Below are 26,161 nucleotides of genomic sequence, written 5' to 3' on the forward strand. Positions count from 1 at the left end.
TCAAAGGACTCTTTCACAAGGGTCGCCTGATTCATAACAGTAGCAAAATTATAGTTATAAAGTAGCAATGAAAATAATTTCATGGTTGGGGAGGTCATCACAACATGAGGAACTGTATTAAAGGGCCGTGGCATTAGGAAGGTTGAGAACCACTGACTTAGATGACTGACAAGCTTTGAAAGAAAAAGAAGAACTAACATTCTAAATAAGCATCAATTTTACTATAAGAAATAATGTCTAGGCATCTTTTTGAGAGTCATTAAATTTAAAGTTATATCTATAAGTGAGGCATTTACCTTCCAGACTTCTGTGTTTGTAAATCATGTTTCCTTGAATTGAGTAACTGTCAATTCTGCTCCAGAAAGTAGAATATAGATATGTGTGTAGAAACTTCTTTATAATATTATTATATTCTTAAAACTTTCCATCTAAAATAATTGCTCTCATCACTTGAATTTTTTTGCCTCTATCAAAGTTGAAAATGAATAAACTTTTTCTAGAGCAAGACAAAAACAATTATTCAGGGAAAATTAATCTACCGCTAATAAAACAATTAATATGAGAAACTTTCCCCTTCTCTGGAGGCAAAAGCCAAAAATATCCTATTGTAACAAAATGCCAAAGTTCTACATATGCAGATTCACTGCCATTGAGTTCATTCTAACCCAGCAGGACAGGGAGAACTGCCCCTGTGGGTTCCCAACACTGTCCATCTTGACAAGAGCAGAAAGCCTCATCTTTCTCCTGACCCTGACGTCAGCAGCCCAACGTGTCACCTCTACACTATCAGGGCTCCTGAAGGTCCATATACATAACTTTTGCTTTTTTTCTGATACAACAATTAATACACTCTGGTTCTCACAAGTTCACAGACATACAATCATTTCGATCACAGAAATAACTGCAAGGAGTTAAACTTGAATGCTGAAAACATAAGTGGATATCACATGGTTGTCACAAGCACGTCAATAAGGTCTATGAAGCCTGTGTAGACTTTAGTTAACAATAGCAAAAAGCTACATTGAGTTGATACCCACTCACAGCTACCTTGACCCTGTCGTAGAACTGGCCCATAGAGTTTACAAGGCTGTGACTCTTTATAGAAGTCAACTGCCGCATCTTTATCCCCGCACAGAGCAATCGGTGGATTAGAACCACCCACCTTCTGTGTTAGCAGCTGAGCCCTTTAAACCCCGTGCCAATCAATAGAGCTCCTGTAGGTAAGAAAATGCATTTTATGATTGTAATATAACCATGTTTTTAAATGTTCATTCCTAAAAATTGTAAATGTTTATCATACAGTATAAAAGTATCAAGCCTGGTAATTAAAAGCAGGCACTCTTCTCTTCTTAAAATTGTAAAGGACTAGGGGACTTGCACTGATGAATGTTCTCAGTACCTGAGACCATATTTAGCTTTATATTTAAAGATGTAGTTTACTTTAATGTAGTCAGCCTCTACCAGAGTGACTTTGAAAAACGTAACTTTAGAGCTTCAAACATGCTGGGGAATTTCAGCATAAATTTCTGAAACATTTATAAGGAAAGATATTGTATATTAACCTGCTTTCTTGTGTTTTGTTGTGAGTAGATTTATTGTTACTTTGGTTAACCAAGCAACATCTCATCTAGAAAAAACAGGATCATCCATTCAATAAGTACTCTTGGCTCTTTAACAAAGACTTATGAAGCCGAATTCCTTTTAGGTTTAAACACTTATTATAACAATAAAACAAGTGACTACAATGGTAAAGAGATTCCATGGTAACTCTTCTGTCCAAATGTTGACACTGGGAATTGTAGAATCACATATAAGGAAATTGGTTTCAGTGGAAGGCATATTAAGTAAAACTCTGCTGACATGACCATGTTTACCAAGGGTTTGGAAGAATTTGCTTCCAAAATGTACTCTCCTTTCTTTGATATTAAAGTTCAGTGTGAATCATTTTGATTGTTTACTGACCCATAGACACTCAGAAAACCGGACACATGGTTTAATAGAAAAATATATATACATTTAATTTGTATTGCATTGCATCTGGACACACTGCTTTTGAAGTAATGTGTGCTGGGAGCAAAATTAAAGCCAACACAACTCCTGTAGAATCCATTCGCAAATCTGTTTCTTTTCCACCCAGCTCAGAATACAGTCTCCCAACTTCATTACAGTGGTGTTTTTGAGTCAGCTCAATACCTATTTTTTATTACTTCCCACCAACCTCTGATAGACAAATCTGACCAGCTTCAAAGTGACTTTCATCCTTAGAAACCACAGAGAACTAAAAGAACCTAAGTACCAACCCACAGAAAGAAAGATAAAGCAGGGTAAATTTGAAAAATACGTTTTAGTCAGTCAGGCTTTGGGTGGAACTGTTATTTGAATGCAGAATTTCCTCAGAAAGTGTCTGATTACAGTTTCTGGTAATTTATTATGTCAAGTATAAAGGCAGGAGAATTACAACAATTTCTTAGACATTTATTTTCACTTATTAACTCTGTGTTCCATGTGTTTATTTGACATTAATAGCAATTGATTCACGACACCGTGATATACATTTGGAAACCAAGTTTTTCGATTGGACCTAATCTTCGGCATTTAACAGGAACCATCTGAGTTCAAGCTGGCATTGCTAGTATGCCAGAAGTTAAGAACGTGAAGCAGAAGACTGACCATGGAGATTAGTGCAGTTTTAATAACAGTCGTTAGGGCCTTGCAGAAATGGAAAATCAAGCCCCCAAATGTTGTAGAAGGTCACTATATTGTGTGTTGTAACATTTCTTGTTCAGAAATCTGTGAAGAAACAAATGTATATGAAGTGTACAGCTAGTGAATAAAGTTTCACCACCTGAAAAAAGTTGTGTTCCTTATACTTAATGGGTTTAATAAATTAGTAGTACCCTTTGCACAAGCACATGCACATAGGGGTCAAATTTAATTTTTCTTTCCATTTTTAAAAAGCTTTAAAATTATACTAAAAATCAAAACATGCCTCAATGAGATAGAGTGACACAGAGTCGGCAACAGGAGATTCAAACATAGCAGAGATTGTGGGGATGGCCCAGAACTGGGCCGTGTTGGTTCTGTGGTCTGTGGGGGTGCAATGATTTAGAATGGACTCGAAGACTCCTATCAACAGCAACTTTTACCTACTTTGTAGAAAAATATCATGTTGAGGATGAGTCTATCTAGAATAAACACACTCATCTAAGTGTTGATTAGGGCTACATTAAAATGTCAAGTTCTCCTACGGGAAGCCTAGCGTTCAAGCTACAGAAAAGGCGTCTACACTGAGAGCTGATTCAGATGAGTTGGAACATAGAGCCAGTAAAGACACACAGTTGAGTGTATAACCTATTAGTTCAGAGCCATGGCATCAAAGTTCCACCAACAGATAAATCTGAGCTGAAATCCAAGCTCTTCTATCTGCTTTTAAGGAGCGTTAGGCACGTGACTCGCGGCTCTGAACCTCTAATCAATGAAAAGGGAAAACGGTATGTTTCTCAGTGAGCTAACGTGAGGATTTAACGAGCTAATGAATGAAAAAAGCAAATCCAAGCAGAAACAAATGTTCAAACCAGTATTAAGGAAACTCTCAGCTGGCTCTTCTACCTCCACTGGGGGAAGGAGGAAGCATTGTAATGCCGTGAACAGTTAGAGTCTTGGGAACCCACCGGGACAGGTCTATTATACCTTGTAAGGTCGGCATGAGTTGTAATCAACTGATGGCAGTGAACGTAAAGCTCTTTCAGGATTTGTAATGTAACAAAGTGAACAAAGCCAAAATCACTCAACTGCTAACCAAAAATTCAGCAGTTGATGCTCATCAACACTTTCATTGTAGAAAGATGTGTCAGGCTGTGTTCATAAAGACTTATAACCCTAGGGTCAATTTAACTCTGACCTATAGAGTCAATGTGAATCATGAGTAATCCCACTGCAACAGATCTGTGATAAGCATTATGAAGCACTCCAATACTAGGCAGGCGGTTTGTAATTTGAGCCCACCCAAAAGCACCTCAAAAATCATGCCTGGTGATTTGCATTCTAAAGGTCAAATTGAAGGTCACTGATATAGCCTCCTTTAGCTACCATTTAGTTACAGGATGTTTTGAGAACCAGCAGGAGAACCTGTGCTGTGTGTGCGTGTGTGTGTGTGTGTGTGTGTGTGCATGTGCGTGTGCATGTGTGTGTGTGTGTGTGTGTGTTTTCAGAGAAATTGTTGCTTGTCTCTGAACAGGGACCTGAAGGTTGTGAATTGCCTGTCAGGGGAAGTAATGTATATTGGGGCACATGAAACTAAACTAATTTCTTGGGAAAGATGTAATCAAATGAGCCATAGAAAGTTAAGGAAAATGAATGTTAAACTTTAAAGGGTAATAAATGCAGGATAAAAAAGTACAAAAATTTCTTTTGAAGAGTTTCCTTGGCCTTCCACTGATGGAATTTTCAGTGCTTCCTTTCCTATCTTGAAAGAATTCTCAGAGGTACCCCCATGTTATGTGGTAACAACGACTTACACTACCTTTCTGTTTCCACCGGCTATGACGACATACAATGTCTCAACCCCACTTAGACCCAAACCAAGCCCTACGCTGCCATCTTACAACAGGCAGAGATGAAGCAGCAGCCCATTTTAAACAAAGCATCAGGAAATCTCCATTGTTGGATGCTGCTGCGTCCATTTTGACTCAGCAAACCCATGTGACAGAGCAGATAAGTCTCATTTGGCTTTCTAGGCTGTAATATTTCTGTAAGAGAGGAGACTGCCCACTCTTTCTCCTACTGAGTCACTGTGTAGGTTTGCGCCTCTAACATTTCGCTTAGCAGCAGACTGGTTAACAACTTGTGCCACAAAAACTTTTAAGTTCTTCAAAGTAAAATACCATTATATCCACTAACCTGCCCGACACCACAACAACTTCTGCAACTCCGGTCCAAGCCACCTTCATCTAGTGCCTGGATCATTCTGCTGGATTCTACCTATGCCTTTCTTGCAGTCTTTTAGAAATAGCACCACATCATGTCACTCCCCCGCTCAAAACCTTCTCATAGTTTCTCATTTTGTTCAGAATGGAAGTCTGCACCCTAACAATGATCATCTGCTCAATAACTTTATGATAACAGTGCATCTTTCCAAAGCGTCCCTGACTTCTGTGCTCTTCCATTTAGACCATGTCAGTACAGCCATGGGCATCCTCCAGGGACCCTCATCGTGTTCTGTGTCAATGCTCGTTACATCAAGGATCAAATGTTACAAGTCCCGAGAGGCAACACCAGGACTATAGTGTGGATGGTGGATGGTTTCCCAAGAAAATTCTTATAGAATGGCTCTTGCTACCTCAAAGAAGAGCAGGTGCATTGTCATGATGGAAAAACTTCCTCGGGTCAACTTTTTTGAAATTTTCTTTTCCCTCAAGCATGCAGTTTTCAATATCCTTGAAACGTCTTCCTCATATACCCCATGATCATCCTGTTTTTCCTAATAAGCCCCCATGAACACCCTATATTCTTTGAAAATATTTATCAAGATTACCCCCTCTGGAATGCCAAAAAATGCATGGTCATAACCTTGTGAACTGGCCTCTCTACCCTATATTTAATTGACCCAGCAGAAACTTCCAGAAGACACAATGTAATTTGATTTTTTAAGGAACCCTAACAAGATTAAGACAAGTGTGTTACTGAAGGGATTTGTCTGCTGTTATCCACTGATTGTAAAGACATGTTTAAATACATTTTCTTTGGTATAAAGTTATGCATGTATAATTCATAATCCTACTAGCAATATTCTTTTAGTTACCCTTATATATAAGAAATAGATGTTTTTCAATATAACCTGAGACTAATTAGTTAATTACCCTAATATTAATAAAGACAAATGAATAACCAAAAATGTACATTATCAATGTTCCATATGAATAAAGGTGTAAAAACACACAACAAAATCTAACAACTTACAACACAACATGACAAATTGGGATTTGCTCAGGAATGCAAAGTTGGTTTAACATCTAAAATTCAATTGATAGGCTATGTTGTTGTTGCTGTGTGTGCCTTTGACTACCCCATAGAATTTCCCAGACTATAATCTTTTTGGAAGCAAAATATTTTCCTGAGGACAACAAAGATGTCTGACAAAATGCTGCCCCCAAGACTATTCCAGTGACACCCTTTATCCACCCTTGGCTTAAATTCAAAGAAAAGTGTTTCCTTGGCGGTGAGCTTTTAAAACTCTACAAGGATTGTTGTTGTTCTTTTTATAAAAATAATTTTATTGGGGGCTCATAAATTCTTATCACAATTCATACATCCATCCATTGTGTCAAGCACATTTGCACATTTGTTGCCATCATCATTCTCAAAACGTTTGCTTTCTACTTGAGCCCTTAATATCGGCTTCTTATTTTCCCCGCCTTCCCTACTCCCCCCATGAACCCTTCATAATTCATAAATTATTATTATTTTGTCATATCTTACACTGTCCAACATCTCCTTTTACCAAATTTTCTGTTGTCCATCCTCCAGGGAGGATGTTACATGTAGATCCTTGTAATTGGTTCCCCCTTTCTACCCCACCTTCCCTCCACCCTCCAGGTATCGCCCCTCTCACACTGGTCCTGAAGGGATCATCTGCCTGGACTCCTTGTGTTTCCAGTTCCTATCTGTACCAGTGTACATCCTCTGGTCTAGCCAGATTTGTAAGGTAGAATTGTCATCATGGTAGTGGGGGGAGGAAGCAATTAAAAGCTAGAGAAATGTTATATGTTTCATCGTTGTTATCCTGTACCCTGATTGGCTCATCTCCTCCCTATACTCCTTCAGGAAGGGGGTGTCCAGTTATCTACAGATGGGCTTTAGGTCTCCACTCTGCACACCCCCTCATTCACAATGATAATAATTTTTTGTTCTTTGATGCCTGATCCCTTCAACACCTCGTGGTCACGCATGCTGGTGTGCTTCTTCCATGTGGGCTTTGTTACTTCTGGGCTAGATGGCCGCTTGTTTATCTTCAAGCCTTTAAGATCCCAGATGCTATATCTTTTGCTAGCTGGGCACCATCAGCTTTCTTCACCACACTTGCTTATGCACCCATTTGTCTTCAGTGATCATATCGGGAAGGTGGGCACCCACTGATATGACTTTTTGTTCTTGATGTCTGATATCTGTTGTTCCTCTTCTTAGGTGCCATTGATCAAGTCAGTTTTGACTCACAGCCACTGGTGCACAAAAGAATGAAGCACTGCCCCGTTCTGCGCCATCATTACCATCATTACTGTGTTTGAACCCATTGTTGCAGAAATCTCCTTGAGGACCCTCCCCTGTTTCAATGCCCCTCTACTTTGCAAAGCGTGATGTCTTCCTCCAGAGATTGGTCTCTACTAAGAACATGCCCAAAGTATGCAAGACAAGGTCTCCCATTCTTGCTTCTAAGGAACATTCTGGCTGTACTTCCTCCAAGATGGATGGTTGTGTCCTTTTAGCACTCCGTGATACTTTCAATAATCTTCACCTCACACTTCAAACGCATCCATTTTTCTCCAGTCTTTCTTATTCTTTGTTCAATAGAAAGACTAGATTGTTAAAGAAGTTAGCAAACATTAAAGTATTGTCTGGAATAACAACCAGAGATTTTATTTGATTCAAATCCCTTAATTTTAGGGTTCATATACAGCTTTAAACACACTGTATAATATTGTTGTGTTGTTAGGTGTTGTCAAGTGGATTTCAATTAATAGCAACCTTACTTGCAGCAGAAAGAAGCACTCACTTGTCTAACCCTGGGCCAATCTCAAAATTGTTATTGTTGCAACCACTGTGCCAAGAAAGATCCTTACAGGTCTTCTCTTTTTCACCGACTCTATACTTTACCAAGCACGATGGACTTTCCAGGGACTTGTTCCTTCTGACGACATAAAAGAAACGTCTCTTCTATCTTTGCTGCTAGGAAACATTCTTTCAGTACTTCTTTCAAGACAGACTTATTTGTTCTTCTAGAATTCTATGCTAATTTAAATATTTTATACCAACATCACAATCGAAATGCATCAATTCTTCTTTAGTCTTCCATATTCATTGTGTAATTTTTAATATTCTCATGCCATGTTTGAAATTACTATGGGTTGGATTAGGCGCACAACAATCCACAAAGTGACAATTTTGCTCCTTAGTATGTCAAAAAAGTTTTTACCACATATTTATCCAATGAAATATCATCATTGCATTGCTGTTTCCATGCGCATTGATTGTTGTCCTTGATAACTTCAGTGTCTTCTCCATTTACCATGACGCGCATTGGTCCAATTGTGCAGATTTTGGTTTTCTTTATATTGACTTGTAATCCACACTGAAGGCTGGAGTCTTTGATCTTCTTCAGTAAGTACTTCTAGTCCTCTAGTGTCTCCACAAACTAGGTTGTGTCATCTGGTTTACAGAGGTTATTAGTGTCTTCCTACAACCCTGAGACTGCACTCTACTTTATATAGTTGAGATCCAATAATTATTTTCACAACATACAAATTAAGTGTAGTGAAAGAATACCACACACTTTTCCTGATTTTAAATAATGTAGTAACCCTTTGTTCTGTTCCAATAATTGCCTCTTTATCTGTGTACAGTTTCCACAACACATAATGAAATTTTCTGGAATTTCCATTCTTTTCAATGTTATCCATATCTTGTTATGGTTCACACAGTAAAATGCCTTTGTATTGGCAATAAAACAGAAGCAAACATCTTTCTGGTGTTCTCTACTTTAAACCAATATCCATTAGACATTGGAAAGGATACTCCTGTTTTCATGTTGACTTCTGAATCTTACTTGTATTTCTCGTTGCTCTTGGTCAATGTAATGCTGGAATGATCTTTTAATTACCTTCAACAAAATTTTACTGGCTGGTGATAGCAACAATATTGCTCAATAATTTCTGCATTCTCTTGGGATATGTGTCTTTGAAATGGGCCCAGATACAGATCTCTTTCCAGCCAATTGGTCAAGAACCTGCGTTTCAAATTTCTTGCCATAGCTGAGTTAACACATCCAGTGTGGCGTCTGTTGGTTGAAACATTACAACTGACAATGCTTTACACTAATGCCGTCTGTGCAGCTTGGATTTATTCCTTCCAGCCTACTGCTTGCGATCACCCAGGCCTCTTGAAAGCGATTGAACGCGAATGATTCCTTTTGCGACAATGATTCTGGAGTACTCTTCTCATCTTCCTTTGATGGATGCCTGCATCATTCAATATTTTGCTCATAAGCCCCTCTCATATTTTGACTTGAGACCTCTATGTTTTCTTCGGTTCTTTCACCTTGAGAAATACTGCGTACATTTTCCTTTTAGATTTTCTAACTCTGAATCTTTGCACATTTAATTATAATACTTTTTTGTCTTCTGAATTTGTCTTTTGAAAATTTCTGTTCGGCACTGTTACGTCATCATTTCTTCCATTAACTCTAGCTACTCTACATTCAAGAGCAAGCTTCAGAGTGTCTTCTCATATTTATTTTTGCTCTTTTCTTACTTGGCTGTCTTTTTACTGATCATTTGCTTTCTTTGTGTATGATGTTGTTGATATCATCATACAGCTTCTCTCACCCACGGGCACTAGTGTTCAGTGCACCACATCTGTTTCTTGATGTCCTCCAAATATAGATGATATACACCGAAAGCTTTATTTGACTTCATGGGCTAGTTTTCATTTTCTTCAGCTTTAAGCAACTTATACTCTGTTCTTCGGTGACCTCTGCCCTTGCTTTAGCAATTTTGAGATTCTTCATCATATTTTCACACATATATAGTTAATTTAATTTCTGGAAATTCTATTTCATGAGGTCCCCATGTAGGTCACCATTTACTCTCTTAAGGAAAAAAAAAGGTATTTCTTATAAATAAAGTGTTGGGATTTCCAGAATAGTTTTTACCTTCTAGGTCATATTTTTGAAATACAGATTCTTCCTCTTTGTTTCTAATTTTCACATTTCAATCACAACTAATTTCCAATTCATCTTGATTGCCTATTTTATCAATGTCAATCTGAAAGTTGATAGACTTTTTCCATTTCTTCATCCTTTTTCCTAGTGGTTGGTATAAAAATTTGAACAGTAGTCTGACTGCCAACTGGTCTTCTTGCAATTAAACAGATAATATCTTATCACATACACCATTTTATTTCTAGATGTATCTAGAAATATTCCTTTGGCAATTAATTTGATGTTATTCAATTTCAATCTAAGATTCCTAGAATAGTAAACCATGTGATTTTCCAGTTCAAAAGAGTTCATGCCAGTCCATTTTGAACACTTAGCTCACTAATGTATAGGATATTGATCTTATACATTCTACTTCACTGGTGATGACTTCCAATTTTCCTATATTGGTGCTTCATACATTCTATGTTCCAACTATTAATGAATATTTCCAGCATTTTCTCTCCATTTTGAGCCATGCCCAGCAGCAAATGACTAAAAGTTTGCTCCATCCATGCTTTTAAGTTTGACTTTACTTTTGAGGAAGCAATTCTTCCCAGTAATATTTTGAGTATGCTCCAAATATGCAGAGCTTGTTTTTACCAGAATTATCACACAATATCCCACTATACTTCTTAAGGCATAAGGTTTCAGTGGCCAATCTCTTAGAAGTTATATTATTTCTTCAATCTTCCTACTCTGTCTTCCTTTAGAGTCACCATTGAAATCAGTTCAACATCAAATCAGTATTTAAAATATTGATGGCATAGCACCATAGCAACATGCAAGTCACCAAACTGAAATTAATGTATGTTGTTGAAGTATTTTGTGTTAAGCTGGATTCCTATAGAAATAAAATCAACCTGGAAAACGCTCCTAAGGGCCAGCAAACGATCCCTGAACTAACTACAAGCTTTTCTTTTGTGAAGTGTTTTGTTTTGTTCTTTGTCAGTGGTTTGTTTTTGTTGTTTTGTTGTCTGGTTGTATACTGTTGCTTTGTTTTCCTCTGTCTTGTTTTCGTGCATGTTAGTGTCTCCACAGGTCTGTCTGAATAGGACAGGCTGGATGAACTATCTGGAGGAAAAACAACAGGACCAACAGTTCCGGGAGGACTTGGGGTGGGGGGTGAGGGGGTAAGGAAGTGGTGTTAACAAACACAGGGAAAAGGGAACAACATGGGACCCAAAATGGTAGAGAGGGGGGAGTGGCAGGCCTGGTGGGGAATGATCAAGGGTAAGGCTGCGTAGAGAAGAGGTATACTCTAGCCCAGGTGGTGACAAAGCATGGTAGTAGGGCAGGAGGAAAGTCAAGGGAGATGGAGGAAAAAGCTAGGAGTCAAAGGGCATTTATGGAGGTCTAGACAAAGACATGTACATGCAAATATATATAGGATGTTGGGGAAATTGATCTATGTGTCTATATTTATAGGTTAGGTATTAAGGTGGCGGAAGGACCTTGGGCCTCTACTCAAACACTCCCTCAATGCATGAATACTTTCTTTTATTAAATTTTAAATCTATGATGCTCACTCTCCCAACACAATTGCTGAAGCCAAAGTGGGTGAACAAATAAATGTGGTTAAGAAAGCTGATGATGTCCGGCTATCAAAAGAGATAGTGACTGGGGTCTTAAAGGCTTGAAGATAAAAAAAAGCGACCATCTAGCTCAGAAGCAACAAAGTCCACATGGAAGAACACAGCAGCCTGTGTGATCGAGTGGTCCCGATGGGATCAGTTACCAGGCATCAAAGAACAAAAAAATCATATCATTGGCTGCACACCTCCATGATAGGATCGCTGAAGACAAATGGGTGCATAAGCAAACGTGGTGAAGAAAGCTGATGGTGCCCGGCTATCAAAAGAGATAGTGACTGGGGTCTTAAAGGCTTGAAGATAAAAAAGTGGCCATCTAGCTCAGAAGCAAAAAGGCCCACATGGAAGAAGCACACCAGCCAGTGCGATCACAAGGTGCCAAAGAGACCAGGTATAAGGCATCATGCAAAAAGAATAGATATATGTGTGTATATGTATATATATGTGTGTGTATGTGTATATATTTATATATATACCATATTGAATGAAGGGGGAAGTGCAGAGTGGAGACCCAAGACTCAAGTGTGGGCCAATGGAGATCCCCTCATAGAGGGGTTTAGGAGAGGAGATGGTTCAGTCAGGGTGCAAGGTAGTACCGATGAAGAACACAGCTTTCCCCCAGATCCTGGATGATTCCTACCCCCAACTATCATGATCTGCATTCTACCTTGCAGGGCTGGATATGGCAGAAGTTGTACACTGGTACATATGAGGGCTGGAGGCACAGGGAATCCAGGGGGGACGATACCTTCAGGACCAAGGGTGTGAGGGGCGATGCTGGGAGAGTGGAGGGTGAGTGGGTTGGAAAGGGGGAACTGATTACAAGGATCCACATGTGACCTCCTCCCTGGGAGAGGGACGGCAGAGAAGGGGGGTAAGGGAGAGTCCGGATAGGGCAAGATATGACAAAATAACAAAATTACCAAGGGCACATGAGGGAGGGAGGAGTGGGGAGGGAGGGGGGAAAAAGAGGACCTGATGCAAAGGGCTTAAGTGGAGAGCAAATGCTTTGAGAATGATTGGGGCAGGGAATGTATGGATGTGCTTTATACAATTGATGTATATATGTGTATGGATTGTGATAAGAGTTGTATGAGTCCCTAATAAAATGTAAAAAAAGAAAAGAGGAGGGGAAAAAAAAGAAAATAATTAGGGTAAAGAATGTACAGATGTGCTTTATACAATTGATGTATGTATATGTATGGACTGTGATAAGAGTTGTATGAGCCCCTAATAAAATGTTTTTTTTTTTAAAGAAAAGAAATAAAACCAATCACACACACACACAGACACACAACAGTAGAAGCTTACATAAAGAAAATAGCTCATGCATTTGTAGAAGCAGTATATTCAGTATACTGCTGGAAAATTCAGTATAGTTCAGTTCAGTGGGTCAAATGTTAAACTGGAGGTTGCTCCTGACATGTGTAGCCATGGTGGCGGATGAAGCAGGAAGACTATCTAGTAAGCAGGAAGACAATGCAGGAAGCAAGAAGGCAAAACAGGAAGACTACAAGCTGGTGAATGTCAGCAGATGGCTCGGGGCTCAAGACTTGGTGAGATGATAAGTCAGATGAAAGACCTCTGATGGCTCCTAGGATCAGTAGTCAATATGGCAAACTGTGGTTCAAGTCAAAGAACTAGAGGTCAATGAACCAGATGTACCAGCAGGAGAAAAAAAATGAAGAAACCCTCCCTAGTATCTGCTTATGTGTAAAGTAGGACACTCCCAGAATGATGTAATCTGAGTAAGAAATGGTCCTTCATCCTATTCCTTCCACTACTGTTTGTCTTCCCACAGGAGTTCCCAGATGGAGTTTATTACATAATGAGGGAGGCCTCAACTGCAAAGAACTGAAAATTCTGGCCCTGCCAAATTGACACAAAACCAAATTATCCTGTGCCTGAATGCAGCTGTCAGAATAAGCAGAGATTTATTTGAACAGAAGTTTCATCTAGAGCCCTGGTGGCATAGCAGTTACACATTGGGCTGTGATACACAGGTTAGCAAATTGGAAACCACCAGCAGCTCCATGGGAGAAAGACGGGTGCTTTCTACTCCCATAAGGAGTTACAGGCTTTTAACATGCACCTCCTTGGGTTTGGTCTGACCTCCACCCGACTGCCTGTACCTCAGCCCGTATATTATTAGTTGAGTCGGTTTTCTAATATGCCTACTGTGCTCCTTGTACTTACCACAGGGGACCCACGTTGTACTTGTCCTTTTGTGATCGGCTGACTTTGCTTAGCACAGCGGTTCTCAACCTGTGGGTCATAACCCCTTTGGGGGTCGAACAACCCTTTCACAGGGGTCGCCTAAGACTATCAAAAACACATATTTCCGATGGTCTTAGGACCAAGACACTGCTTCTCTATCCGTCTCCAGGTGGGTCCACCCACATGCAGATACGCCCACATACAAGTACCTAGCATGAAGATTATTACCCATGCCACACCATGCTTCAAGACAAAATTTCATTTATTTGCAATTAGAAATAAATATTTTACAATAAATAATTACATATTGTTTTGTGATTAATCACTATGCTTTCATTATGTTCAATTTGTAACAATGGTAATACATCCTACGTACATATATTTATATGGCAATGCACTGAGATAGTGGATGGAATTCAGGCCTCTGCTCAGACTCTCCTTCAATACAAGAACACATTATTCTATTAACCTGGCATGCTGTGATGCTCACCCTCCCAGAACATTTGCTGAAGACAAAATGGGTGCATAAGCAAATGTGATGAAGGAAGCAGATGGTGCCAGCTATTAAAATATATAGCATATGGTGTCTTAAAGGCTGGAAGTTAAACAAGCAGCCATCCTGCAAAGAAGCAACAAGCCCATATGGAGGAAGTATACTAGCGGGTGCGACCATGAGGTGTCATCAGGACTGGGTAACAGGCATCAGAAGGCCCACATAAAAACAACAAACAAAAACATATTGTTGAGACAAAAGAGAGGTCACAGGGAAGGAATGAGTCAACCAGGGTGCTGTAACGCACCAATGAAACTCACACTATTCCTCTGGTTCCTTGAGGCTTTCTCACCCCCACTATTGTGACCCCAGTGCTGCTTCTCATTTCAGACTAGACCAGCGCATGCACACAGGTACAGATAAGAGATGAGAGCTCGCGACACACAGAATCCAGGAACAGGAGTGGGAAGAGTGATAACAGACGCATAGCGAGAAGGGTGGGACAGGAGGGGAGGAAGGGGGAACCAATCACAATGATCAACACATAACCACACACCCCTCCAGCAGGAAGAACAACAGAAACCATGGGGAAAGAGGGACAGCAGTTGGTGTGAGATAGGAAAATAATAATAATTTATAATCTATCATGGTGTCATGAGGGTGAGCAGAGGGGAAAAAAGAGGAGCTGATATCAAGGGCTCAATAGAAAGTATGATGGCAACATGTGTACAAATATGCCGGATACTATTGATGTATGGATTAAAATAAGAGTTGTAAGGGCTCCCCCAAATGATCATTTAATTTTTAAAAAGTTATGGTCTACGAAACCCACACAGGCCGTTCTACCCTGTCTTATAGGGTTTCTTTGAGTTCCTATCAACTAGATAGCAGTGAGTGAGCATGAGTAATCACCAATCATCTCAAAAAGCCTACATACCAAGTCATAAATTCAGCAATAATACACCGGAACACACGTTGATATGAACTTTCCCAAAAGGTATCCTCACTTTGCAAAGGCTATTGACTCACAAAACTGCATTACAGCCGAGCCATTTCCAACCCCTAATGACACGATAGAAAGAGGACCATTGCCCCCGCGGGTTGTAGGCTGTTTCACTTCTCATGGAGCCACTGATGGGTTCGTGCTACCTGCAGGTTCAGCAGCAGCCACATGCTTAGCCACTGTGTCATCAGGACCCTTTACAACTTCAATCATCTCATTAATAATATTTGCTCTTATTATAAACAAAAATCCGAATTTGGACACAAGAATTTACACTAGAAATCCCAGCCCATCTATTACATTTACACCAGATTCAAAAGCATATTGAAATAAAATCTCCATCATAAAATTGAAAATTATCTGTGCAATATTTTTAGTTTAAAGTAAGGGAAACTAACTCATGTATTCATTTCTTAGTGCGGCCATAATAAATTACCACAAATTAAGTGGATTAAAAGTCAGAAATTTATACTCTCACAAATCTGGAAATGAGGAGACTAAATTCAAGGCCATGCAGTCTCTTAAGTTTCCAGGGGCCAAATTTGGCAGGCCCAGGCTCTCTCCGCAGGTTTTACAAAGAGATTATTCCTCTGCTTTTGCTGACTCTAGCAGCCCAGACATGCTTTGGTTTGGAGAGCATAACTGCCAGCCTTGCCTCTGGCTGCACGACCTTCTTCCCTGTTTATCTGGCTGGGTTACGATTTTTTTAATAACTGGCCCTATCCAGTCCTAGTAGAGTTGAGTCTAGCCTATGCCAGTACGAATTCGTTTGAATTATAGCAACAAAGACCCTCCTTTCAAAGAAAATCACATTCACAGTTATTGATGTTCAGACTTAAACATATATTTTATAAAGAAGAAATCCAACTCAGAACATTAGATGGCCTTAAATCCAAAGTTTAATAAAGCAGAGTAGATCACTCTGGTTCCCTCGTTGTGATTGTTGCTCTTGGGATTGTCATGGAGTCTATTCAGAGTCATGGCGGCCAGATGGATAATAGGAGGAAACACCATCCCACAATTACCATTAGGTCTCAACACATTTCTGCGATGGTGTCCATCCACCTACTTAACTGTTGGTCTCTTTTCGCTTACCTGCTACTTTACCACGCATGGTGTCTTTTTCCAGGGACTGGTGTCCCCTCATACCATATTCAAAGTATGTGAGATAAAATGCACCATCCTCACATCTAAGGAGCATCCTGGTTGCACTTCTTTCAAGACAGATTTCTTTGTTCTGGCAATCTATGATACTTCGAATATTCTTTATCAATACTATAATTAAAATGCATGACGTCTTCTAGGATCTTCTTTATTTATTGTCCAAGTTTCACATACATATAAATAAAATGAAAATACTTGGGTTAGGCACATCTCAGTCTTCAAAGATTAAAAAGTCTTGTGTATCAGATTTTTCTGCCACTATGCATCCTTTGATTTCTTTAATGCTGCTTCCGTGAGCATTGATTGTGGATCCAAGCAAAACAAAAACTTCATTATTGTCTCCAGTTACCATGATGTTATTTTCTGGTTCAGTTTTGAAAATTTTCTTTTCTTTTCACTGAACTGGAATCTATACTGAAAGGTGCAGTTCCACCCGATCATCAACAGGTCCTTCGAGCCTTCCTCGCTTTCAGCAAGCCAGATTGTGTCACCGGCGTAGTTTGGGTTATTAAGAAATCTTTCTCTGATCCTATGCCATTTTCTTCTGTATGTAACCAAAATTCTCAAATTACTTTACAGCATGCACATTGAATCGAAACGGTGAAAACATGAAATGCTAATACATACCTTTCCTGATTTTAAATTGTGCAGTATTCCTAGTCTATCCTAAAGACTGTCTCTTGGTCTATGTACAAGTTCCACATGAGCACAATGAAGCGTTCTGAGATTCCTTTCTTCACAATGTTATCCTTAGTTTGTTATGATCCACAGAGTAGAATGATTTTCATACTCAATAAAACACAAGTAAGCATTTTTTTCTGGTATTCTCTGCTTTCAGACAAGCTAGATCGCACATCAGCAATGATAAGCCATGTCTTCTGAATCTGCCTGGAATTTCTGGTAGCACCCTGTGGATATATTGCTGCAACCATTGTTGGATGAGCTGCAGCATAATTTTACTTGCATGTGCTACTAATGACATGATTTGATAATTTCTACATTCTTTTTGGCCACTTTTCTTTGGAATGAGTACCAATATAAATATCCTCCAGTAGGTTGGCCAAGTAACAGCTTCCAATTTTCTTGGCAAAGATGCATAAGTTCTAGCATTGCTTCATCAACTTGTTGAACATTTCAATAGGCCTCCCAGCAATTCCTGGAGCCTGTGTTTGGCTAGTGCCTTCCGTGCAGCTTGCACTTGTTCCTCCAGAATCATCATTTCTGATCATATATAATCACACGAAATGCTTTAATGTCAACCAGCTCTTTTTGCTTCAGTCGTGTTGTACTATTTCCATCTTTTTTTGATGCTTCCTGCATGATTCGTTTTTTTGTCCATAGTCTTTCAGCATCACGACTTAAGGCTTGAAATTCTTCTTCAATGATTTCAGCTTGAGATATGCTGAGCTTGTTCTTTCGTCTTAATTTTCAAATTTCATTTTAAATCCTTTGTCAACTGAAGCTGCCATTTGAAGTTTATGCTCAGCTTTTTTATTCTCTATTTTAGCTACTGTACATCCAAGAGCAAATTTAAGACTTCTGACATCCACTTTGATCATCTTTTCTTGTCTTTTTGGAGGATGCTTTGCTTCCTCTATGTATGTTGTTTTGATGTAAATCCACAGATCCACCAGTCTTCAGCCTTTAGTGTTCAATTTATCAAATCTGCTCTTAGGATATTTCTTTCAAATTCAAATGGTATATATTTTGCTCTCTGACCTTGTTTTAATTTTCTTCAATTTCAACTTGAACTTATATAGGAACAACTAATTATCTGTTCCACATTCACCCTTTGGTCTCATTTTAGCTGCTAATATTGAACTTCTACATTGTCTCTTCCCACAGTTACGGTCAATTTGTTTTATGTGTATTCCATCTGGTGAGATCCATGTGCTTAACCTGCATGGATGTTGTTGGAAAGGTGCATTTAAATTGAAGAAATCATCGGGCTTGCAAAAGTCCATCATGGGAGCTCCAGTTTCAGTTTCATTTCCACGGTCATGTTATCCAACTAGTCCTCCTTCCTCTTTGTTTTCCACTCTAGTGTTCCTATTGCCAATAATCAATGCATCTTATTGCATGTTTGATTAATTTCATACTGAAGAAGTTGGTAGAATTCGTCCATTTCATTATCACTAGCTTTAGTGGTTGGTGTATCAATTGAATAATAGTTGCATGAATTTAATTTCCTAGTATGTGCATAGACAGCAATGTACTTCAAGATAGATACTTAAACAATCTTTTTGATGATGAATGGAACGTCATTCCTCTTGAATTTGTTATCCCTAGCGTACTAAGCCACATGATTTTCTGATTCACTCTGGCAAGTCCCAGTCCATTTCAGCTCACTAAAGCCTATGATATCAATTTTTAGGTGTCCCATTTCATTTTTATGACTTCCAAATTTCCTAGATTAATATTTCTTATATTCCAGATTCTGATTATTAATGGAGGCTTACAGCCCTTTCTTCTCATTTTAAATTGTGCTCCGTCAGCAAATGAAAGTCTGCACATTTTTAAGCCATGAACACGATTATGGTCACCTTTACTTTGTAGAGGCTGCTCTTTCCCAGTTTTATTCGGAATGCTTTCCAACCTAAGGGGCTAAACTTCAGGCACTATATCTAATGAGGTTTCCCTGCCATGCATAAGGTTTTCCATAGCTATTCTTTCACAAGTGGAAAGCCTAGTCTTTCTATGTAGTATGTTCTTCGTTTGGAAGCTGTGATGAAACCTGTTCATCTTGGGTGGTCCTGCTGGAATTTGAAATACCAGTCATAGAGCTTCCCAGAATCACAGCATCACTCAACCCACCACAGCATGGCACACCTTGAACAAGTGGTGGTAAGACTAGGTTATAAAGCTAGAATATAGGACCTGGGGCAATAGTCACTGAAATAAAGAAATAACACCCCAGACTCATCAGGAGGCCACATTTGAATTCAATTATTTGCAGTACTTTCATCACCCAAATCGCACTCTATATGCTGTTATTTCTTGACATTGAATATTGGTGCCACCACTGTTTCAACCCTTTTGGAATGATTATTCTATATTTCTACTGCTTTGCTACGTACGTTAAGCTGTAATCAAAATTCTGGGTGGCTGTCTCTGACTGATACAGCCGAGGATACAGGTGAGATCTTACCCATAAAACCAACTGGAAATGAGATTTTCTGCTTCTAAAAAAAGACCAAAAAATCTACCTCATCAGATGGACATTTCTTAAACACACATTCTGGGTATGTAATAAGAATACTTAATGTATGTTTTAGATGCCTAGCAAAAGTAAATATACCAAAATATAGATGATTTTTGGTAAATGCACATAGTTTACAATTGTCCTTTTATTTTCTCGATATAAATCATATTTTCCTTGCTAAGCACACACGACACATGTAATAAAACTGTTTAAAAGAGTAGCATTGTGAAGAAGAAAGTAGAGTATTCCAGTTTAATTGACTTCATAGAAAAAGACCTTGAAAACAAAGTTTCCATTGTTCCCCAAGTTCCTGTTACCCAGACTTGGAAATATGCAAAATATTACCAGTTTCAAGGGTTAGAATGTTTACTACTGAGAGACAGATGATATTATAATTATAGAAAATTAACATAATTACTGTCTAGCTTTAATGTCACAATCATGAAGGCACTGTATACATTAAAATAAACATCTGTGATTGTCCAAGTCACCCAAACAATGACAAAATGCCCAGTCTCTTTTCAAACAATTTGTACAACGTCATAGTCTGAGAATTGAGGAGGACAAGGTAAAGACTTCTTTTGATTAACCATTGATCTAGTCCTTTCACAGTTTTAGCAAAATGCTCACAGTTAATTCTAAAATATATTATAAATGATATAGAAATGGATCCCCTGCTTAAATGAAATGAACATTGTTCCACATTCTGACACAGAATTTAAAAAAATAATTTTATTAGGGGCACATACAACTCTTACCACAATCCATACATACATCAGTTGTGTAAAGCACATTAGTCATTCTTTGTTCTCATTATTCTAAAAACATTTGCTCTCCATGTAAGCACCTGGCATCAGCCTCTCATTTTTCCACCTCCCTCCCCACTTCCCCCTCTCTCATGTACCCTTGATAACTTATAAATTATTATTTTATCATATATTACACTGTCTGACATCTCCCTTCACCCACTTTTCTGTTGTATGTCCCACAAGGAGGAGATTATATATAGATCCTTGCAATCCTTGTAATCCCTAGGCATCCCACCCTCTCTCCACCCTCCCGGCATCTCCACCCTCGCCAATGGTCTTGAAGGGATTATCTTCCCTGAATTTCCTGTATTCCAGTTCCTATATGTACCAGTGTACATCTTCTGGTCTAGTCAGATTTGTAAGGTAGAATTGGGATCATGATAGTGGTGGGGAGGAAGCATTTAGGAACAAGAAGAAAGTCGTATGTTTCATCATTGCTACTCTGTACGCTGACTGGTTTGTCTCCTCCCTGCAACCCTTCCATAAGGGAATGTCCAACCCTTCCATAATGGGATTTGAGTCTCCACTCCGCACACCCTCTGATTCACAATGATAATGATTTTTTTTGTTCTGAGGATGCCTGATACCTGATCCCTTCAAAATCTCGTGATCACACAGGATGGTGCGCTTCTTCCATGTGGGCTTTGTTGCTTCTGAGTTAGATGGATGCTTATTTACCTTCAAGGTTTTAAGACCCCAAATGTTATATCTTTTGCTAGCCAGGCACCAGCAGCTTTCTTCACTACATTTGCTTATGCACCCATTTGTCTCCAGCGATTATATCGGGGAGGTGAGCACACAATGATAAGATTTTTTGTTCTTTGATGCCTGATAACTGATCCCTTCAGCACCTTATGATCACACAGGCTGGTGTCCCTCTTCCATGTGGGCTTTGTTGCTTCTGAGCTAGATGGCCACTTGTTCACCTTCAAGCCTTTAAGACCCCAGATGCTATATCTTTTGATAGCCAGGCACCATCAGCTTTCTTCACCATATTTGCTTATGTGCCTGCTTTGTCTTCAGCGATTGTGTGGGGAAGGTGAGAATCATGGAATGCCCGTTTAACAGAACAAAGTGTTTTTGCATTGAGGGAGTACTTGAGTGGAGGCCCAATGTCCAGCTGCTACTTTAATACTAAACCCATACATATATGCACATAGATCTATTTCCCCGTTCTCATATATAACTACATTTACTTTTGTACATGCCTTTATTTAGACCTCTATATATGTCCTTTGCCTCCTAGCTCTTTCCTCTATTTCCTTTTACCTTCTTCTTTTCCTACTATCATGTTCAGTCTTCATTTGGGTTTCAGTAATTCCTCTCAGTTACATTACACTTGGTCGTGCTCTACCAGGCCTCCTACACCCTTCTCACCACTGATTTGGATCACTTGTTATTCCCTTGTCCCTGGATTTATTACCACGACTTCCTTTCCCCCCTCCTCCCCCTTTCCCATGCCCCCCAACCCTAGAAATGTCGGTATCGTTGTTTTCTCCTCCAGATTATTCATCCAGTCTATCATATTTAGACAGACCTGTGGAGATAATAACATGCATGCACAAAAACAAAACAGAGCAAAACCAAGCAACAAAAGCAATCAACAACAACTAGCTAATGACAAAAACCAAAACAAAACAAAATACAACAATAAGAAATAAAAGCTTGTAGTTTGTTCAAGGACTGTTTCTTGGCCTTTAGGAGTGTTTTCTGGTTGAGTCTGATGGGGTGCCAAGCCCTGGCTCAAAGTCAATCTTTGGTATTCCCTGGGGACCTCGCTGCTCTGTTCCCCTTGCTGTTCTGTTGCACGCTCTTAGTGTTTTGTCTCGGTGTGGTGGGATCAGATTGGGCAGAATTCTCACACTGTGTCTCCAGTGTTGTCCCCTGTAGGCTATGGGTCAGTGAGGGATGTCGTGTTTTATAGTGGGGCTGGCCTTATGGTCTTCTCTGTGGATTGGCTGCTCAAAACAGAATTATTTTATAGGCTAGAGATGTTCATTGTTGAGATAACCCTTCCTTAAACTGTCAACATTTCTCTAGGAATGGATGTGATGATAATTGAACTTCAATGAATTCAACCCTTGACCATGTGTGTATTTACCAGGCTAAGGAAAGAGCTGAAACACTCAGTGCTTCTGTTTTGTGCTATGCAAATGTTGTTTTGATGATGAGTATTCCAGCATACAGGGATCTGATAAGTCAAAACAGAACTGCTCCAAATGTTTCATGATTGTTATTAATTCCAGAATGACAAGAAGTAGAAGATGCATGCGACTGGAATATCGAGACTCTTCAATAAGAGATTTTTGTTTGTGTTTGTGCTTGTGTTCCTGTCACTGAGAACACCCATGGAAAATCAGTAAAGGAAGTGTTAAAAGTCTTTCAAGACAAGCTTTTATTTAAAAATTAAACACACCACTGTAGAGTCAAATTCAGCCCAGAGCAACCTTAGGCAGTTGTCTTAGCCGTGAAAGCCAGCCTCCTGCTCCAAAGCTCCCAGCTTTCCTTACGCTGGCTTGGAAAGTCCACCCTAGTTGCTCAGGCTGCTGTTCCTCTGCTGCTCTTCTGGTTCTGGTGTCACAGCTGTCCCTGTGGTCAGGTTTAATGCTCAGGGATCATGAGGTCCAAAGCATATGCTCCATAGGGGCCTTCTTTTGAGTGGGTAGGGAAATTCCCCATCTCCTGCTTCTGAGATGATAGCTTTATAAGCAGCAAGATGACAATCACAATTAACTCACAGCTTAATCACAATCGAATCAGTAACTTTCCGTACCTTATTACCTATGCCCGTGGAAAAAAATGAAGATCCTGTGGTGGGAATAACAAAGGCTATAATTAGAAGATCCATATTAAATAATTTACTGTATTGGCATTTAGGTGGTTTGAAAATGAGTTAGATGAAAAGACACACAGATGTATGCAGAGAAACTAAGGGAAGAGAGACTAAGAAATCTGAAGATTTCTCCATCAGAAAATATTTGAAGAGATACAGAAAAATTAAATGGACAAGAGTCAGGAAATAGGAAGAAAAGGCTGAGTGAGAGAAATACGGAAAGACAAAAATTATGTTTGATATTAAAAATGAGTAAATAGTTGAAGTCTGTGTAAATGACAGAAATATAAACTATAACTACAAGCTGAAGATTAGAATTAACCTAAAGAATTAAGAAAAGTGCCATAAAATGATTAAATCATAGAAAGCAGAACAGACTGCAAACCTAAGGGCGATTTGAAATTGATATAACGATATATGAACATTAGAACTCAGATTCAGCCTGAGAAAATGAAAATAAGAGTCAGAATTATAAAACTAAAAGCTAATACAGTTTCCTTGGCCATAACAGGTTCAGATTTGTTTATGACATTAAAGTCTAATTGATCACAAAAAAGAGATTACTAGAGACAGAACAACAGTCATGGAAATAAGATGATATATTTAAAATATTGTAAAATAATATCTCATTTTGTCATGCCAAAATACATTTATAGACATATCTTAAATTTTTATTAATAATTTCACATCTTTAAGTAAAAATATTCATGTTATACAAATTCTGGATGTTAAAATACTCTGCCTTTTTAATATAACTCTACAGTTCAAGCAGAAGAAATAAACAAGCAAATAAACCAAAATGTCTTTAAATCCCCTAGTGGTCAATAGAAGATTGCATAATTATGAGCATAAGATGAGAGGATACAACGCTGGCGCACACCTGGCCTAATTTTAACCCATGGAATATGCCTTTGTTCTGTTCACACAGCTGCCACTCGGTCCATTTACAGGTTTTACATGAGCACAATGTAGGGAGATGGGCCAGGAGATAATTGTCTCACTCAATAAAATCTTTAGGAAGGACAAAGGGCTCAATGATTCTTTTAGGTCTCTACAATTCAAATATAAGCATCATGTACATATATGGATTCTGCAATGTCATAATGGTTTAGAACATATATTTATACACTTATACATAAATTACAAGCATGGTTAAAGAGCACATCCAAAATAAAATCCTTTTGTAAAATGAAGAAAATAAAGCAAAAGAGACATTTAAGGTACATTTTTTTACTTCATCTATTGTACCTCCCACCAGCCACAACAGCAGTGGCCTGTCCAATGCCAGCACAGAGCTCCCCACCTGCAGCTTCAACAGCTGCCCCCACCAATGTCAGGAACCTCCACTCTGTGGAAGTTCTCCCCAGACACCTGCACCAGGGCAGTGGGGTTGTTCCTGCCTTCAATCAGTAGCCCCTCCCATGGCAGTGAGGCCTCCCTCCCTTTGTCTTCTATTAAGAACCTTTAAATTAAAAATAAATAAATAAAAGCCTGCAAATTGTGGCCTGACAGTCTAATTCAAAGCAGCCCAGGGGCATACATATAGGCTCCAGCCCCACTCCAGTCACTGAGACTCCTCAGCACCTCTGGCCACTGAATCACACTGGAACCCTGCCTACACGGCTGTCCGATCCACCTCCATAGTAGGCCACGGGCTGCCCCCAGAAACTCCCTTATCAGTAACACAGAGAAAGAGCTCAGGGTTCCTTGTTCTCTCAGAAAGATGGCACCCACTTCTACAAAGGTGTCACGGAAGCAGCAGCATAGTGCATCATTTTCAACAACAACAAAAACAGCAAGGCACAACACAATAGCAGAGCTAATGAAAAATAAATTTTCAGAAGGCTGCTTAGAGTAATACAGGAGTTGAGGGAAGCAACACAGACTAAGAAAACAATGACAGAGGAGATGAAGTCCAGAATAGAGTGGATGAAGTCCACGTTGGAAGGTATGAGGTCCATGCATCAAAGTGAAATACAGGTGCTAACGGATGAAACAGATGCTACACACAAGATCGTGGATTTTACAAATAGACTAGAGCGGCCATAGAACCGTTTCAGCAGTCTCGAAGATACTCAGGAAGACTTCAGCAAACGAGAGAGAGACAGTCAATTAAGATAATAAAAAAGGCAGAAGAAACCCTGAGATTGATGACAGATGCTATAAAGAGAGACAATATTCAAATAATTGGTCTACCGGAGCAAGACACAATGAACAATTAAACAGATAAATTAGCAAGGGAATTTATGGAAGCAAACTTTCCCATCTTAATAAATGAGATTCAGACACTCGTACAGGAAGCAGAGAAGACATCAATTATACGAAACCACAGGAAGAACTCACCAAGGCATATAATAGTTAAAATATTCAACTTCAAGAAAAAAGAAAATTTTAAGCAGCAAGAGAAAGGAAGATGGTCACATACAAGGGTACTCTCAGGTAAGAGTATGCTCGGACTTATCAGCATAAACCATGAAGAGAAGAAGAGAGAGGAATAACATCTTCCAAAGGCTGAAAGAAAAAAAAAATGCTGCCCAAGGATTCTCTACCCTGACAAAGTATCCATTAAGATAGATGGGGAGATAAGGGTCTTCCAGGATAAGGAAAAACTCAAAGAATATGCTGTAAGACACCCAACACTTTGGAAGATACTGGTCAACTCACTATAGTCCAAGGACCAACATCCATCAAGCACAAGCAGGAGACCACCATATAGCCCAACTCCATCCAGAAGTCAAAATGTAGACAATTACCAAGATAATATGGTCTCAGAGGGCAAAGAAGACAAGAGTGAAGCCCCACACACAAACACAGCGCACTGATATGAAGGGAGATAGGAAAACACACAAAGCAAAAGGCATGAGGTGACAGCAATGAGTCC

At 39.2% G+C, this 26,161-nt stretch overlaps 1 pseudogene; it reads left to right on the forward strand.

Annotated features, from left to right (window-relative positions):
- The first annotated feature begins 12,992 nt into the window (after positions 1–12,992).
- Positions 12,993–26,161, forward strand: part of LOC142442342 (dnaJ homolog subfamily C member 3 pseudogene) — a 153,145-nt pseudogene continuing 139,976 nt past the window's right edge.

The sequence above is a fragment of the Tenrec ecaudatus genome, chromosome 3 (genome assembly GCF_050624435.1).
Source record: "Tenrec ecaudatus isolate mTenEca1 chromosome 3, mTenEca1.hap1, whole genome shotgun sequence".
Taxonomy (NCBI): domain Eukaryota; kingdom Metazoa; phylum Chordata; class Mammalia; order Afrosoricida; family Tenrecidae; genus Tenrec; species Tenrec ecaudatus.